At 44.3% G+C, this 14593-nt stretch overlaps 1 pseudogene; it reads left to right on the plus strand.

Annotated features, from left to right (window-relative positions):
- Positions 1-13780, plus strand: part of LOC147705884 (uncharacterized) — a 56305-nt pseudogene extending 42525 nt beyond the window's left edge.
- The last annotated feature ends 813 nt before the right edge of the window (positions 13781-14593 follow it).

Consider the following 14593-nt stretch of genomic DNA (forward strand, 5'->3'; position numbering starts at 1 on the left):
TGTGCTTTCAGTAAATGGATTGAGGCCTTCCCCACGAAGGATAATACAGCGCTGACAACAGCCAAGGTGTTGCTCAAAGAGTACTTCCCGCGCTATGGTGTTTGTAAATTTTTGTGGAGCGATAATGGTCCTCATTTTGTTGGGAAAATTGTGGAATATGTCATGAAGGGATTGGGAATTCAGCAAAAATTCCATGCTGTATTTCATCCGCAGTCAGCAGGTCTGGTGGAAAGGTACAACGCTACTTTGAAATTAAAGCTAGCAAAGATCGTGGCATCCACGTCTTTGAAATGGCCGGATGCTTTGCCTCTGGCATTGCTATCTATTAGATCAGTGCCCCATTCCCGAACTGGCCTCACACCTTATGAAGTGGTGTTTGGAAGGCCTATGAATATATGGGGAGTTCCTAAGCCTCGATTGCTACATGATGTGCCTTGTATAATGATGAACGATTATTTGGCACGATTAACAAATGATTTACTTTCTATTCATCAACAGGTTCGAGAAGCGCTCCCCGACAATTCCATTGGAGAGGCTCACAATCTTCGTCCTGGCGACCATGAGATGGTCAGGTCCTTTGAGAGAACAAGCAGCTTGGAGCCGAGGAGGCGTGGCCCCGAGCAAGTGCTACTCGCGACTCAAACGGCTGTGTGAGTTACTAACAGGAAACGTTGGGTGCATTCGACCCATTGTCGATGTGTCTCTCTGGATCTGGTGAGCCCAACTGTGCTGTCTGATTATCGAGACATCTTGGACGAGGAGAAGAGCCCAGATGTTACGCCTACTGAATCGGAGGGAGCATTCCCGGACCACACTGTTTCTGGTAGAGAGAGATATAATCTACGGCCAAGAGAAGCAGTTATTTTGTGCGAGACTGGTTGAGTTACCGCTCCAGGTTTGTGAAACGGAAGCCGGGAATATCAAGAGGAGGGGGGGGGATCAGTTTTGCCAAGTGTAGCGACACCCGTCTTGAATCTCGGAGAAGAAACCAACGGCTTCCTCGGAGCTCAGCACTCATATTTTTATTTTTTAGTTGTTTACTTTTTGAGACATTTGTACTTTGAACTATGGCATCTTCTACGATGCGAAACAAGAGAATTCTTGGTGCAGTACTTTTTGTGATGACAATTGTGGTGATAGCAGTAATAGCTTGGGTGGTAGAACTGCTGGTACCGGCAAGAGAACATTTATTGCCTACTACCCAAACGTTATGTTATGTTATGTTATGGTAACTGTTTTTGTACCGCGCACAGCTGCCCCAGCAAAGGGGCGTCCTGGCGCCAAAAGAAGGTATACACAACACCGCAATAAAGACGCTGAATCAGAGATTTTTATTAAAAAGAAAGGTTTTAATGGCACGTCTGAACTGGAGTAAGTCGTCCAGTGCCCGCATTTCAGCAGGAAGAGAGTTCCACAGTTTTGCGGCCACTACTCGAAAGGAGCGGCCGCCAGTCCTACTCAACAAGAAACGTGGGACAACAGACAGGTTCTGACCCATCGATCTCAGGGATCGAGAGGGGACATAAGGGGTCAGTAAGTTCATCAGTATAGGGGGGGCCGTGCCTTTTAAAATTTTAAAAGCCAAGCAAAGCACCTAAAACTCGATCCTCCGAGCAACAGGCAGCCAGTGGAGCGCTTGCAGTGTTCTTGAAACCGAACAACGCCTAGGCAGTCCTACCACCGCCCTGGCTGTGGCGTTCTGCACTCGCTGCAGCCGCGTGAGTTCAGCCTGGTTTGTTCCTGCTAGCAGTGCACTGGCATAGTCTATCCTAGATAGTACTGAGGCTTGGACCACAAGCTGTCTGGTGGGGGCATCAAAGAATTTAAGTACAGGTCTGATGCCAAAACAAGAGGCTGCCACCCTCTTAGTATGGCAGGTGAAACTAAGGGTAGGATCCAGCCAGACCCCAAGATTTTTTTATCTCCATTACAGGAGAAGGGGTCATTCCTAATTCGGGAGGCCACCAGTTATCATTCCACCATCCTGCCTGCTTTCCGACCACCATGACCTCTGTCTTCTTAGTGTTCAATTGGAGACAGTTCTGATTCATCCAGTTGGCCACCGCACGTAGCCCCTCGCAAAACTTGAGGGCCTCCACAGCTGAGTCCCCACTCAACGTGACCGCCAGCTGCGTGTCATCCGCATAGGATACCATTGTCAGGCCCCAGCGTTTGACTGCCGCAGCCAGCGGTCTGACGTATAGGTTGAATAAAGTGGGGCTCAAAGATGATCCCTGTGGGACCCCCAGTGTCAGCGGGTAAGAGGTAGATTTACTGGGTGGGATCGCGACCTGGAATGATCTGTCAGAGAGGAAGGACCGGAACCAACACAAAGCAGACCCCCTAACGCCTGCTTCCTCTAGCCGCCGCAACAGGATCTCGTGAGACACAGTGTCGAACGCGGCACTCAGATCTAATAACAGGAGTGCCGCTGTTCGTCCGGTATCCAGCACGGAGCGCAGATGTTCAACCATAAACAACAAAGCAGTCTCCGTGCTGTGGCCTGCACGAAATCCATTTTGAGTGGGATCCAAGATGTTGGCTTTGGCGTGATGATCAGCCAGGATCCCATTCACGTGGGCCTCGGTGACTTTGGCAGCCCACGGCAGCAGTGAGATGGGGCGATAGTTCTCAGGTTTTGCCGGATCTAGGGTAGGCTTTCTTAAAATAGGTGTTACTACCGCTTGCTTCCACCTGATTGGCACGATCCCTGAGGCCAGCAACAGGTTGATGAGAGCTAGCATGGGTGTGCGACATGTCGCCTGCATGTTCTTAAACTGGGCCGGTTTAAGTGGGTCCACAGGGGAGCCAGATTTAATTTTTTGGCTCAATAAATCAAACCCCTCCTCAGAGAGGGGGGCCAGCAGGTCCAGAATCACGTCATCGCCCATCGGGCAACCAGCTGAGTCCGAATATTGCAGATTAGTTGGAAAGGTGCGGTAAATTGCTTGCACCTTTTGGATAAAGAAAGAAGCCAGACTTTCACAGTGGTGGTCTGTACATATTTCCGCTGCGGTGGCCCTCTTAGTCATGAGGTCCTTTAGGACCTTAAAAATCAATTTAGAGGGGTTAGGGCTATTCCAAAACTCCTGCGCATAATAGGCCGCACAGGCTCTACAGACCGCTCTATGGTATGCCTTAGTTTGAGTTAGAGAGCAGGTTTTAAGCGCAGGGTCAAAAGATTTTCTCCACCGCCTTTCTGCTTGCCTACAGTCTCTCTTAAGAGACGCTAAGGTCTCATCATACCAAGGACTGTGAACTTTAGTCCGGCAGTTGGATCGGACCAGAGGAATTAAAGAGTCCAGGGCCGTGGCAATCCAGTTGCAGAATGATTCGTAGCCACAATTGACATCCGAGAAGGGAGGCAAGGGTGTCTTCTCTAGTAGAAGATAGAAGTCTTCTAACTTTAATTTATTCCACTGTCGTATGAGAGTGATTTTGTTCTGCATCAAGAAGAGAAGTTCCGACATAGGACTGGATGCCTTCACCAGCATATGGTCCGTCCATATCAGCTGGATAGGTGGACATATAATTATGTCCTCTAAATTAGTAAAAAACGGATCCAGTATATGCCCGCCCTGATGGGTGGGGGAAGAGACTCTCTGTGAAAACTGCAAGGCTTCTAAGTCGGCTAGACAGCTCCGAATGGAGGGTTGAGATGCGCAGTCAAAGTGCAGGTTAAGGTCGCCTAGCACATTAAAATTAGCACAGCCAAGAGCCTCTGAGCTGATAACGTGCGGGAGAGCGGCCCTAAAGGCGGCATCGCAACCCGAAGGCCGATATATTAAGAGACCAGTAAGGCTGTAGCAGTGAGTGAAGGAAATTCTGAACCGGGCACATTCACATCTTGGAAGTTTTAGTTCTTTCCATTCGCAGGGGAAGCGGCGTTTCACTGCCATGGCAATTCCACCCCCTCTCAAGCCTCTTCGATTCCATCTGAACATTTTCATTTCACTTTGCCCTATCATGAAGAACGACATAGACAGACTTATCTGAATAATAGTTTTATCCAGATTCTGCATCACACCCATAATATGACGAACACTTCGAACTGTTGGGTATGTGGGATGTTGCCTGGACATCAAAAGAAAGGAGGCACTCTGCTTATTCCTCTCCCGTTTTCTCACAATGGTTCCAGTAATGCTTGGTACACTCTCCTGTTCACTTTGAGATGGCCAACAAAGGGTGGACTACTTTTTCGACTCAACAAGGTCTGTTTTAATGATCGCGATGGTTATCCACAAGCTGAAGGAACTAAATTTGAATGGGAAGAATATCAACCCGATAATGTATCTTCGGCTCGAGTTTACACTAATCAAAGAAATATAAATACGTCTAGCCTGCATGTGATTACAGTCATTGATACAAAAGCAGAGCTATGTGTCCGAAATAAAGGTACAATCCCAGTAGGAAGAAGTGAATGTAACACTACTCTCACCTTTGACACTCCAAATGGTATCACCTTTGCGGCTTCACGAAATACTTATTTTATCTGTGGAAATAAAGGTTATCACCGTCTCCCTTTAGGATGGTTAGGAACATGTTATATATCCTTTGTATTACCTCCTGTGTTTATTGCCCCACCTATGTACCATAATGACTTTGTGCTTTATCACAATTTTATATTGAATAGAGTAAAGAGAACATTAGCCCTCGATGACATTGACCAGACCGACACTTCTCTGCAGCAGTATGTCGATTTTAATTTAGGTCTCTTCTCATTTGTTGGCGCTGCCCTAAATAGCAGAAAAATTAGACGACTGACACGTGTTGTAGAAGCTGTTGCTAATGAGACAGTTTTTGCTCTAGGGAATTTGACTGAGGAACTTCAAATTACCAGAATTGTAACGCTCCAGAATCGAATGGTTTTAGATGTAGTGTTAGCTGATCGTGGGGGTGCATGCCGCATTATCAGAAGTAGTTGCGTGTACGTGCCAGATAATTATCCCTCTGTATATGATGTTATTTCTAAATTACCCAAGATAGCTGCTGAGATACATCCTGATAATAGCACTTGGACACTTTCGGGTTGGTTTTGGACATTGCTTAGTACATGGGGCTGGAAACTGTTAACGATCTTATGTATGATAATTGGGTTGCTCTTCTTTCTATGTTTGTGTATTCAGTGTGGCCCTATGTTATGTTCCATGTGCCTTTCTGCTTGTATTCCCTCCAAACGAGCTATTGTTAAAAATTAACCAATGATTCATAGAGAAGTAGCAAACATTATGTTGATCAATATTGATGATGAATATCCTGATTATGTCCACTATGAGGTAGCTTCAGCTGAACGCTAAAAGGGTCGTCTGTCGTAATTTGACGGTGATTGGGTTAGCGTTAAGCTTTGCTACACAAATTTTCCCTTATCTTGACTAAAGTGTTCGGAGGCCATTTTGAGAACACTGGCGTCCATTTTAAATGAACGTGCTGCCTCGTGGTCAGCATGCCCTTTTGTCCTTTCTCTGTACAACTGACCACTCAACTTGCCCAGCAACAGGCTATTTTTAGTACTGGTCAAGCTTGCACATGCGTAGTTAAACCCTCTGTACCAGTGGACAGTCATCACTTAGGAATGTTCTCTCAAACTGACCAGTGGTGCTATAACCCCTCCCATGAGTTGGCTGTGTTCCAAAAATGACCTTATATGTACCTAAACTGAGCAAATGTGTTCCGCCTACTCTTTTTTTTTCACTGTAAAACTGTATAAAAGATGTCTCGCACCGATGTTCGGTGTGATGCTTCTTGCATTGCTGAAGGGTGCTGTAGGAATGTACCACCACCCCATGGGGTCTTAATAAACTTGTCTTTTGCATTTTCCAGTTTCCGTGCCAACGTCTGTTTTATGGTGTAGCGGGTTTATGCGGAATATGTAGGCCTGGAGAACCCAATACCACAGCACCATTATGTACTTGCTCTTATGACGGTCATGGAAGAAGGAATATATGCCAAAATAGGAAGTGCTTGTTGTACTTAAGTCCCTGCAAACGATGCGTACAGTGGAACATTGTCAAATGCCATACAAACTTTACACAACTCACAAAAGAAAATGGTGGATGAAGGAGGTGTCTCAGATGAATAGTTTAAGGTTTGTTTCGATTTGCTACCATCCTTTATTGTCGGGACTATTTAAAGCTTTATTACCATTTATCATGTTATTGCTTTTGATATGTTGTGTTTTTCAATTAGCTATAGCTTGCTACAAGGAGCTGAGCCCAAAGGTGGGAGCGATGTACACAGGTAATAAATGCTCAGGGTAATACATATCATTTGATACCGAGTGCAGATCCAGGATTAGAGAAAGTAGTTGAAATAACAACTAGAGGGGGAATGTTAATGAAAGTATAAAATGCGAAGAAATCTCACCACAATAGACATCCGTAGAGAGTGGTGCAGAACTATATATAGTTAAACAGCAGTACAAGCCTAAGCTTCACAAGGACGCAAAGTACGTGAATGTTCATCAAAAAGCACAAGTTCTGCAAGTTTTAGGTAATTGGGACAACATGTTTCACAAGCCATGAATAGTTCACGATCACAGCACACAAGCACATATTATATTACCATTGTCAGTAGAGATGTGACTTAGGAAATATGTGCTCAAAGTTAAATTTATTCAAGAGTACACAGAGTCAGATAAGTCATGGGAACAGAGCAATTAACACTTAAACACTCTGGGAGAGAAGGTAAATGTTCATCAAACCTCTGTTAGGATTACGATAAGCGGAACCAAGAGGAGGGGACACTAGTTTAAGGGCACAGGTGATGTAATGTTTATGTGAAATTATATTATTAACTTGTATTTTTTTTCTGACTTGTTATTGCTTTTTAAGATATTCAGCATATTTGTGAGTATACAAAAGGATGCATGTGAACAGTATTTTGAGATCAGCTTTTCAGCCCTACGGAGGTAAGTGATCTCCTGGCCTTTGTGATTAAACCTACTTTTGCCTTGCCAGAGAAGTCTTGTCTCTCTTTATTCCAAGTTTCCCCCAATACCTTGCTCTAGCAATAGAGTAGTCAAACAAGTCATTTCTGCCCCGAAAGGACTTGTTTGACTACTTTATCACTAGTGCAAGGGGTTTGGGGAAACTTGGAATAAAGAGAGAAAAGACCTCATTGCAGGCAAGCAGGGACCATGTCTCTGCCTGAAAGTCAGGTGTATGAAAGGGTACTAAAGTATGTGTATGGTGGAGAGAGCAGAGAATGAGAATTACCAAATATTGATAGTGGAAAACCTGAATATTTCACTAGAGAGTTATCTACTCAAGATCCTGATTTTGATGCCCCACATAAGGTTTGGGGGTTGCTACTGTGCGTACCTCAGCATCTCCAATTGTGAAGACCAGTGGGAGCAATAAGCTGTATTTTTATATGATCCGTGGCCTTAGGAAACTGATGAACATTTCCCTTTCCCTTCAGATTTGTTAACCATTAAAATCCTTATCAGGGGCTCTTTGATTAATTATTTAATTGTGAATATCAAATAATCGGTCAACTTCTGTACCAAGGTCGTCACTAAGACAAATAGTTGCAAACATACCATCTGTCTCTAGCTTGTTTCTTTCCAATGAATCCCTTTCCAAAGATTATTTGGCTTTTCCCCGGCATGATTTATTTATACAGTAGTGTTATTTCATCTCGGTTATGAAACAGGCACCTGTAGTCTTCTCAAGTAAATGACATAAGTGTGCAAGAACTGTTTATAACTTAAACGAGGGGCCTTAATAACTGATATGATGAGGAGTGCAGGTTATGCATGACATTTGAAAGCCAGTGATCCTTTCTCAGTCCAGGATTTTGTAACATGGTGGCATAGATAAATGGGACAGGAGGTCATGAACCCTCTACAATGATCTCCAATGGACAATGGGTTTAGCCATCTATTCAGATGGATATTTCTAACTGCAGATTCCTCACCTTTAGAATATTCCCACATCCCAGACTGGATCCGGAGATTTTTTTCAGCACTGTTCCCAAGTGCTGATCTGTGGACCATATGGCTCAGTAGTGAAATCCTTCTGTTCCCAAAGTGATGTCGAACCACATACAAAAGCCAACCCTGGGTGTGGACATTTGAGCCTTTCGTTTTGCATCCTCCTTGGTTTCAGAGCTCTGCTCTCAATTTTGTTGGTTTTCTGAGAACTCCAATCTTTGTCTTAGTGTGCCTGGGAAGATGCCTCCCTCTTCCCCCAAAACCATCAGGACTGCAAGAAACCGAAGATGTTTACAGACCCACGTGATGTGTGCCTATGGTGCAGAGCTCCAGTCACAACTTAGTCATGTGATGGGTGTACTCTCATGCACCTGAAAGCAATTATGAAGAGATGGGCAAAGCTTTACTTCGCCAAGAATAAGAAGAGATTGTGCTCGAAAGAGAAATCTCATTCCAAGTCCTTAGGCTGGTCTCTAGCCTAGTAACAAGATCGGTCCCACGCAGTCATGTTCCCGTTTGAGATCTTTTGATCAGTCGAAGTTGAAAATGCACTGTAAGTGCAAGAGCCAAGCGGGACTCCACTCCATCCCATTGCTCAAAGTCCAGTGAGAAACTGCAAGGGCATAACTTGAATCATCTGGTGTCTTCTGGCTTCTAGTTGGCCTTGCATTTGTTTGCAGTGTGTCCCAAGTTCCCTGGGCCATCATCGACCAATGAGCAGATGATTTCATTCAGTAAGGCAATGCTGCAAATTTTCCATATGCTACAGGCTCCCTCTGATGCGCCTTTAGACCCCAGTGTGTCACAGGGTCCTCCAGAAGGACGTTTCCCAGTGGGCCCTTCCTGGTAACAATTGCCAGCTCATGACCTGTTCGGGTACAATACCAATAACGTTCCAGAATTCCTGTCACAACTCCAAGCGAGTACCTTTTGTACTGGCACCAATGCCTGTACCAGATCTAATCAAGATACTGTTTTTTTTTTAACCCACAGGCCACTGCCAACCTGCGTCTGCCATGTGTTCCGCTGTGAAATAGCTGTTGCGTAATCAGCGGTTATGTAGCCAGATCTTCAACCTCAGTCTCTACCTTGACACTAGCACTGTCAGAGGATAGAAGCCTCCTTCGGCTCTAACTCTGATGTGGTCTTGGGCATGCCCAATGTCCCTGGCAACACTGATGATTACAAGGAAGCAGACAATCTGCTCCTTCCTCTTTGCACTAATGAAAGATCAGTACCTCACCTAGACGTAGCTGGACTCACCACCTGGTCCACCAACAGATGAAAGTGTCACTTTTGTGGTAGTAGTGCTTAGAGCAGTACAAGTGCTAGAATGGCAATTGCCTTCTCTCTGGAAACTAAAGGCAATTTATTGACTGAAATTCTTCAACCAGGTCCAATCTCATTTGAGGCACTGTAATCATTCAGTGAGGCTCTTTTGAGCACTTAAGGTCATGTGGTCTAAGCCATGCTCGGCCCTTCTGGTCAGCCAACCTATAGCCAGACAACATATACGAGCCAGTGACCCTGATTTTTTTGCAACACACCCAATGCCTGAGAGTCTTGTGGAGCAACAATCCAGAAGTAAAATCAGTCCTTCAAACGTCTGGACAGGGACATACTGATGCCTTTGGAAAGAATATGTTTTCATCATCTAGCCTGGCTTTATGCTCTGTGTATGCGGTGTGCCCTCTTTGCCGTTACACCCAAGCCTTATGGCACTTGGCTAGAAGATAATTTCTGCTAATTTGGAGAACTTCGGAAACTTACTGGCCCAAATGATCCAACACAGATAGGATGCAATTAAGTATGCTTTGTGTGTAGGCCCTGGATACTAGCTAATACCCAGGCTTTCTGTTTCCATCTGTTTCAGAGTAGTACTTAGAAGGGACTCCTTGATGTGTTCAAATACGTTTTCAGGGGTTGCCAGCATATCTTATGGTCTTGCCCTTAAATGCTTTGACTCGACCCTGAGGTGATTCAAAGATAATTGTACCACAGTTCAATCTTGAGGCTATTTTCCCTAGATGGGCAATACTATCAATTGTACAAGAAGAAAAGGGGCTATTCCAGAGACCCAGGTTATCAGCATTAACCAACGTCTCAGTCAGTACAGCAGCTAATGCACCTTTTTTGAGGTAGAGGGATTAGTGGCAGCTGAGGCCTTTCACACCAGCAGGGACAGTTACCCTCCGATTCTTTTTCACCTGCTACAGTGACTCTTCAGCCTGCTTGATGTGCCATCCTAAGCCCACAACCAGCCAGTGTGGGGAAAGCTACAAATTGTTCAAAAAGGCCATGCCCTACCTTTCATTTCATCTACTCTTCTTGTACCCCCTCCCACCACAATGATTTTCAGTGAAACGCATTATCTTGGTGCAGAAAGCCAATCTCTTGTTGGCTAAAGGTGCCATTGACCAGTTCTGGATTCAGAAAGAGGCGGTGTTATTTAGGCTATTTCCTCATCCCGCAGAATGATGGAGGCCTCATGTCTATCTTGGAGAAATTCTCTTTGCCCTGGATTATGGGGACTGGATGGGGTCCCTAGACTTACAGGATTTGTATTTTCATATAGTGTTCTGCAGTCCACAGATATTATATGCAGTTCAGTGGTGTGAACATTTCCAATTTATTGACCTGCCCTTGGGCCATACCTTGATCTGTGGTGTCCCCAGGCGGTATTAAAGGCTCATCTTCAGAGGTCCGGTATACAAGTATTTCCATACCTCATTGTCTGGCTCTTCAATGCAGGCCCGTAGAAGTCAGTCACAGAATACCTGCAGACAATATTTGAGTTCTTCCTGGCCCTGAGGTTTTCCTTCAAAGAACCAAGGGCCAGATGTACAAAGCTGTTTTGTGGTCTCAAACAGGCCGTTTGCAACCGCAAAATAGCGTCTTACAATGTACAAAAGGCAAATTTGAATTCGGCAACATGTTACCGAATCGCAATTTGCGTTTGCTACCAAATACCGAATCCAAATAGTATGTATTATGTAAAACAGTCCCCTCCTTGAACAGGACCCGGAGACCCCATCCCCAGGGCAATAAATTACAAAATGGGATGGAGTGCATGTTAGGGACCCCCCTCCCAAACCGATAATTCGCTCCCATGGACCCCTTCCCTCTGGGCCTGATATGGCTGCATTGTAAAAAAAATACTGCTTCCGCTCGCGGAAGGTAAGGAATGGTGCCTGCTCCCGCCAGCACCCTGTATAGTGCTGCCTGGGGCTGAGATGGCCTTGGGCTCCCCACGCGTCCCTCAAGAAATTGGAGGGTTCCCTGAGGGGGCATTTTGGAGGGTTCCCTGAGGGGGCACCCTCCATAATGTTTTTTTAAAATGGATGGCTCCTGCCAGAAGGCCACCGGGGCTCACCACATGGTCCCCAAGAAAGCTGGTTTGTAAGTGCCCTACATATATCATTTTTTATCATATATTTTTTTTAAACCATTCTTAGCTGGAGGTCAATTTAAACCACTCTTAGTTGGAGGTCAATGCTGCTACTAAAATTAGCGCATGGTCGCCTATGGATCTCCCATCCCTCCAGTCGGTCTTGTATTCCATCAAGTATGAATCTCCACTTGGTCCTCTCCCCCTGTTAAACTCAGATTATTGGATGCCTCTGTACTAAATGTGTTTGTAGAGATCCTTAACACTTCGCGGAGGGATGGGACTGTACCCCAGTTGGTCAAACTATGGACTATCTCCCAGTCTTTTCCAAAATTCTGGACAAAAACACATTAATGTCCAACTCTTGTCATTCCTTGAGACCCACTCACTTCTACACCCATCACAGTCTGGCTTTAGGGAGGCGCACAGCACGGAGTCCACTTATCTTGGCATAACAGAATGTCTCAGACAGCATTGGGATTCAGGAGGAACAGCTGCGCTCAATCTGCTTGGTCTTAGAGCAGCCTTCTACAAGGTTTTTTATGCCATCTTGACCGATAGACTTGAGTCTTTGGGCCTCAAAGGCTCAGTCTTGAGTTGGCTTGTTTCTTTCCTGAGTGCCCGCTCCTTTCAGGTCTCCTATGCGCACGCAAGATCCAAGCCACGAGGCATCACCTCTGATGTTCCACAGGATACTATATTGAGCCCTGTGCTATTTAACATCTACGTCCAACCATTAGCGGACTTAATAAAGAAATGCGGACTTACCTTTTTCTCATACTCCGATGAGACACAGATAATCTTTTCTCGATCATCGGCTCAGCTTCATGTTTCATCTTTGCTGAACCTGGGTCTGAGGAACATTTAATTATGGATGAATAAGAACGCGCTTAGGCTCAGCTGTTATAAAACAGAGGTTTTGGTCCTGGGTAATAATGCTGCCCTCCAGGGCCCCAGACACAGGCCGGACTCCTTAGGGCCTTTGCCCACACGTCCACTACGGCTAACATTTGGGTTTCATCATTGATGATGAACTCACTGAAACCACAGATAACTAAGGTCACTGCTATCTGTTTCTCAACCCTTAAATGGCTAAAAAAAAAAAGGTCTCTGGTTAATTCCGTTAGCAGCTCAAAGAACGGTCATTCAGGTGTTGGTCATATCCAGATTGGACTATGGCATTGTGTTGTACCTGGGGCGGACAAGACCACAATACTCAGTTTGCAGATGGTTAAAAATTATGCAGCTCCTTTACTCTTTCATTTACCTTGAAGGGCCTCAGTTACACCCCTGCTTCAGGAACTGCACTGGCTAAAGGTATCCAAACTTATTAAGTTTAACTCTCTGTGCTATATGTTTAAGGCCAAACATGGCCTAACACGTCAATACATTCAGGAACTGATGACTCCTTACTCTCCCACTGAGATCTTTAAGCCAGGGTCTGTTTTCCATGCCTAGATTTTGTCTCACCCGTATGAAGGGCTGCTCCTTTGCATTAGATGGCACAATCTAATTCTCTGAGACCAGTGGCTTCAACAACTTTTTCAATTAAAATGCAGACCCCTTCCTCTGCCACCAAACATCTTAAACAGCACCCTCCTTCTCGCCGAAGTCTGTCTCTCCTGTATCCTTGGACACTCTGCTGGATGAAATACGTGCCCATACGTCCATTTATTGAGGAAACACATTCTCGTCTGCAAACCTTAGATGCTAAATGGACTTCTATGGATTCTCGTATTTCTATGGTGGGACAACATGTTGGAGAGTTACATGACATGTCTGTCAAGGTCATTACCTTAGAGAAGGAGGTCCTCCTGTTGAAGAAATCTGCTGAAGATCTTGAGAATAGAAACAGATGAAATACTCTGATTATTTGGTTTTCCGGAAGGCTTGGAGGGTGACAATCCTGTTAATTTCTTCAAAACCTTCCTCACAAGGCTTCTGGACTTCCCTCCATCTACAAACATAGGTTTCCAGCGGGCTTATAGATTCGGTCCTAGTTTGACTTCTACGTCCGCTCCTTTGAAACCAAGGGGTGTAATTTTCTTCTTTTTTAAATTTACTGACCTCTTAGAATTTCTAAACGCGGCTAAAGCCAAAAACCTACTTACATGGTCTGGTTCTAAATTTTTCATCTCACAAGACATTTTATCAACAACTGCCAAACTTCAAAAGGAGTTTCTTGATCTTCGTCCTCCTCTGTGTGCAATGGACGCAAGATATGGGTTATTTCATCCATGCTTATTTAAGGTCACTTTTCAAAACAAAACTTTTTCCTTTGAAGACCCAATAGACTTGAGAATATTCATTCAATCTCATTCCACAACGTCGATGGAAATCGCTGGTCCTTCTTCTGCAGCTTCGATACCTTGTCTTACCTTTTTTTTTACTGTAACATGGTTGTTCTACGTAACTTCATTTGGTATTTTTTCTCTTGCAGGTTGTCTATTGTTAGCTGATATCTGTTTGTTGATATCTGTTTTATAATATGACATTCTTATTTTTTCTCCTCCGTTTTTATCTTCTCACAGAATTTGACTTTGGAATTTCCTTTTGGATCCGTTTCCTACTCGTTTTATACACCTCCCTGTTGTGGTTCCCTCCTCCTGTTTGGGTATGCTGTCTTCACTTGTGTGTCGCCACTCCTTGTCATGTTCTTCTAGTTCCCCCTAAAAGTATGTATTACAGTCGTCATTCCCTTTTCTCTACCCTTCTTGTTATTATATATTTCTTTCTCTTCGATGGTTGACATGTACTGTCTTTTCTTATTATCTTTTCTATTATGCCTACTTCTTTCCCCTGTCTCCTCTTTACTATCTTCCTTTTTTCTACTTTCCTTCCCTGTTTCAATTTTTTTTATCTTGTCTTGTTTATTACTGTTGATGACATTGTTTTATATATTGTTCCATTAATCTTCATTCAGGGTTATTTCCTGGAATGTGAAAGGTTTTATTAACCCCATTAAAAGTCAGTAAATACTTTCTCATCTAGCCTCCTATGATTCCGACTTAGTCCTTTTACAGGAGACTCACTTGACGGAAGTAGAGGCTTTGAAGCTCAAGGAGAATTGGGTGGGTTTAGTTCCTGTTTCTCCTACCTCTAACAAGAAAAATGGTGTGATTATCCTCTGTCACAAAAAGTTACATTGTTCTGTTGTTTCTCAAGAGATAGATTCGCAAGGTAGATAGTTATCATTTAAGCTACTTATTAATAATATTTCATTGACTGTTTTTAATGTTTATGGCCCAACTCAACCGTACTATTCCTTTTGG

This window comes from Lissotriton vulgaris, chromosome 7 (genome assembly GCF_964263255.1).
Source record: "Lissotriton vulgaris chromosome 7, aLisVul1.2, whole genome shotgun sequence".
In the NCBI taxonomy this organism is placed as follows: Eukaryota; Metazoa; Chordata; class Amphibia; order Caudata; family Salamandridae; genus Lissotriton; species Lissotriton vulgaris.